Raw genomic sequence first — 7,134 nt, 5'->3', positions numbered from 1 at the left:
AACAGATAGACTGATGACGAAACAATTGTGGGAATAATAATGACACAGCCACACAGAGAATAGATCACCTCAGGAGTATGGTGAGATTAAAGATCAAGGTAACTGAATATGTGAGCCCCACTCCTAATAGGTCTTCACTTTGTTCAATTTACCCATTAACATAAGGTATCAGTTTCAGTCCCTACTAATTAGGTCAGAACTGGAGCCTGTCTCGACTAGGGCCTGTCAGGACTAGGACTTGTCAGGACTAGGGCCTGTCAGGACTAGGACTTGTCAGGACTAGGGCCTGTCAGGACTAGGACTTGTCAGGACTAGGGCCTGTCAGGACTAGGACCTATAAAGTCTAGCACCTGCCAGTACTAGGACCTATTAGGACTAGGATCTGTCAGGACTATGATCTGTCAGGACTAAGGCCTGTCAAGACCAGGACCTGTCAGGACGAGGGACTGTCAGGATTAGGACCTATAAAGTCTAGCACCTGCCAGGACAAGGACCTGTCAGGACTAGGATCTGTCAGGACTATGATCTGTCAGGACTAAGACCTGTCAAGACCAGGACCTGTCAGGACTAGGGACTGTCAGGATTAGGACCTATAAAGTCTAGCACCTGCCAGGACAAGGACCTGTCAGGACTAGGATCTGTCAGGACTATGATCTGTCAGGACTAAGACCTGTCAAGACCAGGACCTGTCAAGACGAGGGACTGTCAGGATTAGGACCTGTTGGGACTAGGACCTCTCAGGACGAGGACCTGTCAGGATTAGTGGCCATTACAAATACCTCTAAAGATCAATAGAGGGAGATTAATAAGCCAGATAATTAAGAGGGGGAGTCTTTGATGTCCTGGCAATACTACACCTAAGAGGATCAGCTCCTCCAAACCGTTGCCATTCACCCGGTAACTCTCTTGGTAATTAAAACGACAATAAGGTTAGCTGAGCTGATCTCACCGCTAAAAGAAATAATATCAACGTTGAATAAACAGATGTTCAGACTGGAATAAACTGCCAGGAAAGATGTATAGAAAAATGAATTGGTTGAGTATGATAAGAAAATAGATAAATATAAAACAAAGACAGAATCAGAATAAAATAAGGAAGATAGAAAAGTCAAACGCACCACAGAAGCTAAAAATAATAAAGTTAGACACGAGGTATTACATGATAAAGACACACTTAACAGAAATGAGTTTATAGTGGCCACGAGTCTGTTGGTGAGAACTTAGAGGCCACATTTCAGAACTGAGAGAACATATGAACATAAGAATGGAGGAAACTGCAGCGGGCTTATTGGCCCATACTAGGCAGTCCCGTTTACACCCAACCCCTATCGCTCGTATATCCGTCCAACCTATGTTTGAAGCTATCCAGCGTGTTCCAGTTATTGATGATGTTTGGTAACTTGATCCACTCGTCCACTACACTATTTCCAAAACAATGTTTACCTATCTCGTGCCTAAATCTAAATTTATCTAATTTAAAAGCATTGTTACGAGATCGCTCCTGGTTGGATAATTTAAGCACCGTTGCTTAACACCTCAATCAAATCGCCACACTTCAAAACTGAGAGGCCACACTTCAGAAATGAGAGGCCACATTTCAAAGCTGAGAGGCCACACAACGAGATCATGACCGTGTTGGTGGTAATGCTTGTAAACAGCTGAAATGTGTACTTAGTTGAGTGATTTAATAGCCTATTCGGGCGGAGTGTTTTAAAGGAATTAGTGACGTCGAGCTAGAAAGAAATTCAACATTTTCAAAGCATTTGTGTTCACGATGAAGACTCCTTTGTGAAGATCTAACTCCATCTGCTCAGTAACTCGACGTTCCAAATGATAATAATGGATCACATTATCATTTTTTTAATAACAACGTCAGGTAAGGTTCTTGAGTACACCGGTTCGTATCCACTCACATCCATACCAAATTACCAGGTTTTATGATATTGTCAGTCTACGGAAAAGAATAAAATAAAATCTGCTACTCTGTACTTAAAGTATTGGATGAACTTGATAGAAACTGAACCAAGACAAACCAGTTTCCTTCTTCCCCCTCCCCTTTTCCCCCCTCCCCTACCCCGCGTACATTATAGAGATGAGGAATAATGTGACAAGATTACCTCATTCTCGTATGTGTCAGAGGCTTTCCGTCTTCATCTCCCCCCCTTATCTTGTTATCTCTCCCTAGTTGTTTCCTTTGTTATATCTCCCTTTCTACTTCCTTTGTCATCTTTCCGTGGCTGTTTCCTTTGTCATCTTTCCGTGGCTGTTTCCTTTGTCATCTTTCCCTGGCTGTTTCCCTATCTTACCAACAGCTCTCAGACTATAGACACAAGACTTCCCACACTCACCTCTAAACATTCTCACACCCCAAAGACCTCCATCACCTGAGCCACAGTGTCATGGCCATGGTTAGGGAACAAATACAGCGACCACTACTTATACTGTAACCTTGGATCGTGGGAATGCCAGTGTGCGTATTCTCTTCCACACTTGTCTTTAAATGTTTGTAAATACGGTGTATCTACTGTTTTGTTTTGTTTTGTTTTCATTTATCTTTGCGTTAAATATGCTAATGTGACGAAGTTTAGTCTAATTTTCTTTCATAATTACATTAGAATTCAGCAAAACATGAACCTATAGCTGCTTTTTTACCTCTCGGGTACCTTATGGAACGGTGTGTACGCTAAATATGTAATTTCCACTCACAACATCTACAGCAGTATAAATAGACCCAACCAATATTTAACCACAAGGTCTACCCACACGACGCCATTTACTCAATACCAACCAAAAAAAACACATAAAATGTATCTAATGTACGCATCATAATAATAATAATAATGGATGCCCCTCGTGTAACGAGGATGGCCGGCCCTAGGGACACCTAGACGTGAATTTGTTTAAGGTGTAGAAGCTGTCGCCAACACAACAACCACACCCTAAGTTAAAGAGCTGCATGACCCAGTGTCAAGGAATAGTCGAGAAGGCCGGACAACTCGCCAACTGCACTGGCTAACCATTACCACAAAATGCGATCCGCAAATAGATTAACATCCAGGTTCCCAATTACTGCTGGGTAGACAGAGACAAATGGCGTAAAGGAACTTGCCCATAATTTCACCCTGCCCGGGGGTCGAACTTAGGTTAACTCGCTTGCGAGGCGAGCATGCTGACCATACACCACAGATCGTAACACACCACAGTACAACATATTTCGTGAGACTGTCAATACTACACTGTAACCCAGGTCCTGTTCTACACCATGAGCTCTCCGTGCCTTTGGCCTCTCGCCTCCAGTACACACAACCCCCCCACCACCCCCCACCTTAGGCACACTAAAGATGAGGTTTACCTGCGCCTCTACCACCCGCTGCCACTACACCCTTCCTCTCCCTCTCCACCACTACTACCACCACACTCCCTCTCCACCACTACTACCACCACACTCCCTCTCTACTACTACTACCACCACCCTCCCTGTCCACCACTACTACCACCACCCTCCCTCTCTACCACTACTACCACCACACTCCCTCTCTACCACTACTACCACCACCCTCCCCTCTCCCACCACCTACTACCACCCTCCCTGTCCTATACCACCCTCCCTCTCCCACCACCTACCACCTTCCCTCCACAATACTTCCCTACCTCCTCTCCACCACTACTACCACCACCACTCCTCTCCACCCTACTACCACCACCCTCCTCCTCCACCCTACCTACCTCCTCTCCCACCACTACCACCACCCTCCCCTCTCCCACACTAACTTCCTCCTCTCCACCACTACCACCCTCCCTCTACCACCACCCTCCCTCTCCACCACCACTACCACCACCACTACCACCACCCTCCCTCTCTACCACTACTACCACTACCCTCCCTCTCCACCACTACTACCACCACCCTCCCTCTCCACCACTACTACCACCACCCGGGCTGAAACACGACGACTCTCTTCAAGGGAAGATGTTATTTAATAATACGGGCGTCAATCTCTTCGCCACAGGTTTACGAGTCTTAGGGTTCATACAGTAGATGGGACGGAGGATTGGTAGGGCTTTCTTTTGGTGGGTACACGATGATGGACAAGGTGCAAGGGCGTACCATGTGATAGTTGTTTTGTTATCACACTAATTGTTTTAATTAAGTTCTGGAACTCTTAAGTGGCAGGACTGATGTACACACTTCTAGGTGTTTTCTGTTTTATTACTGAGCCAGGTATATACACAGGTACAATCTGAGATAATATATTGTGAGTTCTCTCCATAGAAGTGTTGTGAATGTCACTTTGAGATAACACTTGAGTTAAGTGCCTGGCTTCCCTGTCCAATGGTAATGAGTGAACTGCCACTCCCTGGGCTTGAGACAGGGAGCAGGTGTTTGCTAAATCAGTTGACCCTGGCTCGACCCTTTGAGAAACATGCGTCAAGTGATATAGTCATAAATAACATGGTGAATCACATGGTGAATAACATGGTGAATAGCTTGGTGTTATTCATTTGGGTGTATTTATATAAAGCAAATGTGCTGTTACATCCATGGCGGGAAGGGGTGGACACAGACCACAGGTGACCCCTCCCCTCCCCATCGCACTTCTTTTGCTCATTCACCTTCTTGAGATGTAAACACAACTTTCTTAAGTCTGGAGAAGCCTCGAAAGTTATACGGAAAAAGAACAATTGGCCAGGATGCACACCCTCTCTTATCCCCTCTTTACTAAACTTGAAGGCGCGTCCTGGTCTATGTGTTAAATTTGAGTATTCATTTTCCGATCGTTAGTGTGAACATAACATTAAATTATATTATACTACAGATCGCTTGCTTAGGGCTTGGAGAGGTTAGAGCTTAGGTTAGGTTGCGTTAGGTCAGCTATAGTAAGGGTTAGGTTAGGCTAGGTGTATAGTTAGGTGTACAGATAGGTTTTAAGGTTAGGTGTTAAATGGTAGGAATGAAATGAAGCCCGACATACAGTACGTCTCACTGGCACGTATCAGCTAGAATACCGTAAGCATAGCCACTCCATGATGGTGTAGGACAAGCCGCTATTTTCTGTGTCTCCTCAACCCGTCTGTGTTATCAACTGCCTTCCTCTTTCTGTGTGTGCGTTTGTCCTCCTGGTTGAAACATTATAAAGGCTGAGAGAGGCAACGGACGCTGAGTATTGTATAGTCTAATTAGTGCGTCTTAACTCTGTGGGTTGTTGGATCTGGTCAACACTTTCCACATAAAGGCTAAAGTGACGTGATCAGTATTTAATTAACCCACAACACCTGAATGAGTCCCACAACACCTGAGTGACACCCATACCACCTGAGTGACACCCATACCACCTGAGTGACACCCACAACACCTCAGTGACACCCACACCACCTCAGTGACACCCACACCACCTCAGTAACTCCCACAACACCTGAGTGACACCCACAACACCTGAGTGACACCCACAACACCTGAGTGACACCCACAACACCTGAGTGACACCCACAACACCTGAGTGACACCCACAGCACCTCAGTGACACCCACATCACCTGCCAACATCTCCACCAAGAGGCTGTAGGGAGGTTCAGACTCTCAACGTAAAGTTCATTTCCTGAAAATTTTTGGCGAAACTTAAGTAAAGTAAATATACGGGAACTTCACACTCAGCTAAATGGGTCAATTGAATCGCTCAATTACGCGGTTTAGTTGTATGGTTCAGCTACTGACTGCTTCATCCGTACGGTTCAGTTCCAACCATTCACCGTAACTCACTACAGTACTACAATCATACAACGTTGAAGGAGGCAAAAACTACAACAATACATAACTAACTCAAAACTATAATCATACAAACTTTACGGAGACAAACTACAAGTAACATAAAGACTAACCTACAACTACAATCCTACAACTACGGAGAAAATACATCTAATATTGTTTTTACACTGAGAATAATGAACACCAACCATAATAATTATAACTCACTTATTTGTTTTCTAACATGACGTTGGCGTAACAAGTAATTATGAGAGAGAACTTTTTAAACCTACCTCAGGCTGAGTTGGGATTAGTTAGTTATCCCTGACTATTATTGGAAGGCTTAGGTATTAATCGGGAGGATTGATTACACTGCTTCTGCGGTTTGTGTTGTCTTAAGGTTACAAGATTAGCTTAACTAAATTATTAAAATATATACAGAAGGGTTATGACATTTTATTATACAGCAAAATATAAAGAGGAGTAGAGACAGACTCGAGACGACAATGAATACGTCGAGATAATTTTAAGAGAATATGGCAGTGTAGGACGATGGTCACTCTCTGTTATCTTTCACTTTGGCACTACATTATGTCTTTACTCTACGGTTTCTTTTTAAATTTGTTTAGATGTAAATATATAATATAATTGTAGGGCAATGAACGAACAGACAATTCAATGCGAAATGCAAAAATAACTTTAACAACTCAATAAATTTTAATACTGTATTCCTGTTTTATCTTTCACTTATTAAACACAAGTATGAACACCAGTTGTGTTTATTGGTAGAATTCTATTTTTGTTTCCAATTCCTTAATAAAAAGATAAAGATTCAAATAAACTACAAACTGCTACGATATTAACTGTGTGTGTGTGTGTGTGTGAGTGTGTGTGTGTGTGTGTGTGTGTGTGTCGAAGGATATGTGATTAATATAATATACAGGTAACATAAATATTACTGAGCATAAGACAGTGGTTGTGTCCTCGGTGGTGGTAATGCCATTGATCCTCTCAACTTAGACAAAGATGTTTGTGTATGTTTAGCTTCTCGAGCTGATAAACCTCGAGGGTCTGAGCCTCCAACATTTTGGATCCACGTTGTATGAGTTGGTACGAGTTTACTCGAAATAAATGAGTACTTTTTTACGTTTAAAAACCAAAGGATGAGTTCGCTCTTAACCTAAGCCGGAAAATATTTATTGTGTTACCTCACCATTATATATGAAATAATGGTAATTTTTCTCTTGTTTTCTTCTGTTTATCGTTCATTTACTGTCTCAATTCTTTTTTTTTCATTTCCTTCTGCCGGAGGAGGACAGGAACTTCCAGGTCAAGATAGACTTAGTCAGCGTCAGGGACAATGAATGTAATCTTAAACTTTCCTCACCAACA

The sequence above is a fragment of the Homarus americanus genome, unplaced genomic scaffold (genome assembly GCF_018991925.1).
Source record: "Homarus americanus isolate GMGI-L3 unplaced genomic scaffold, GMGI_Hamer_2.0 scaffold35125, whole genome shotgun sequence".
NCBI lineage: Eukaryota > Metazoa > Arthropoda > Malacostraca > Decapoda > Nephropidae > Homarus > Homarus americanus.
The sequence above is the reverse complement of the archived record's forward strand: the minus strand, read 5'-3'. Positions refer to the sequence as shown.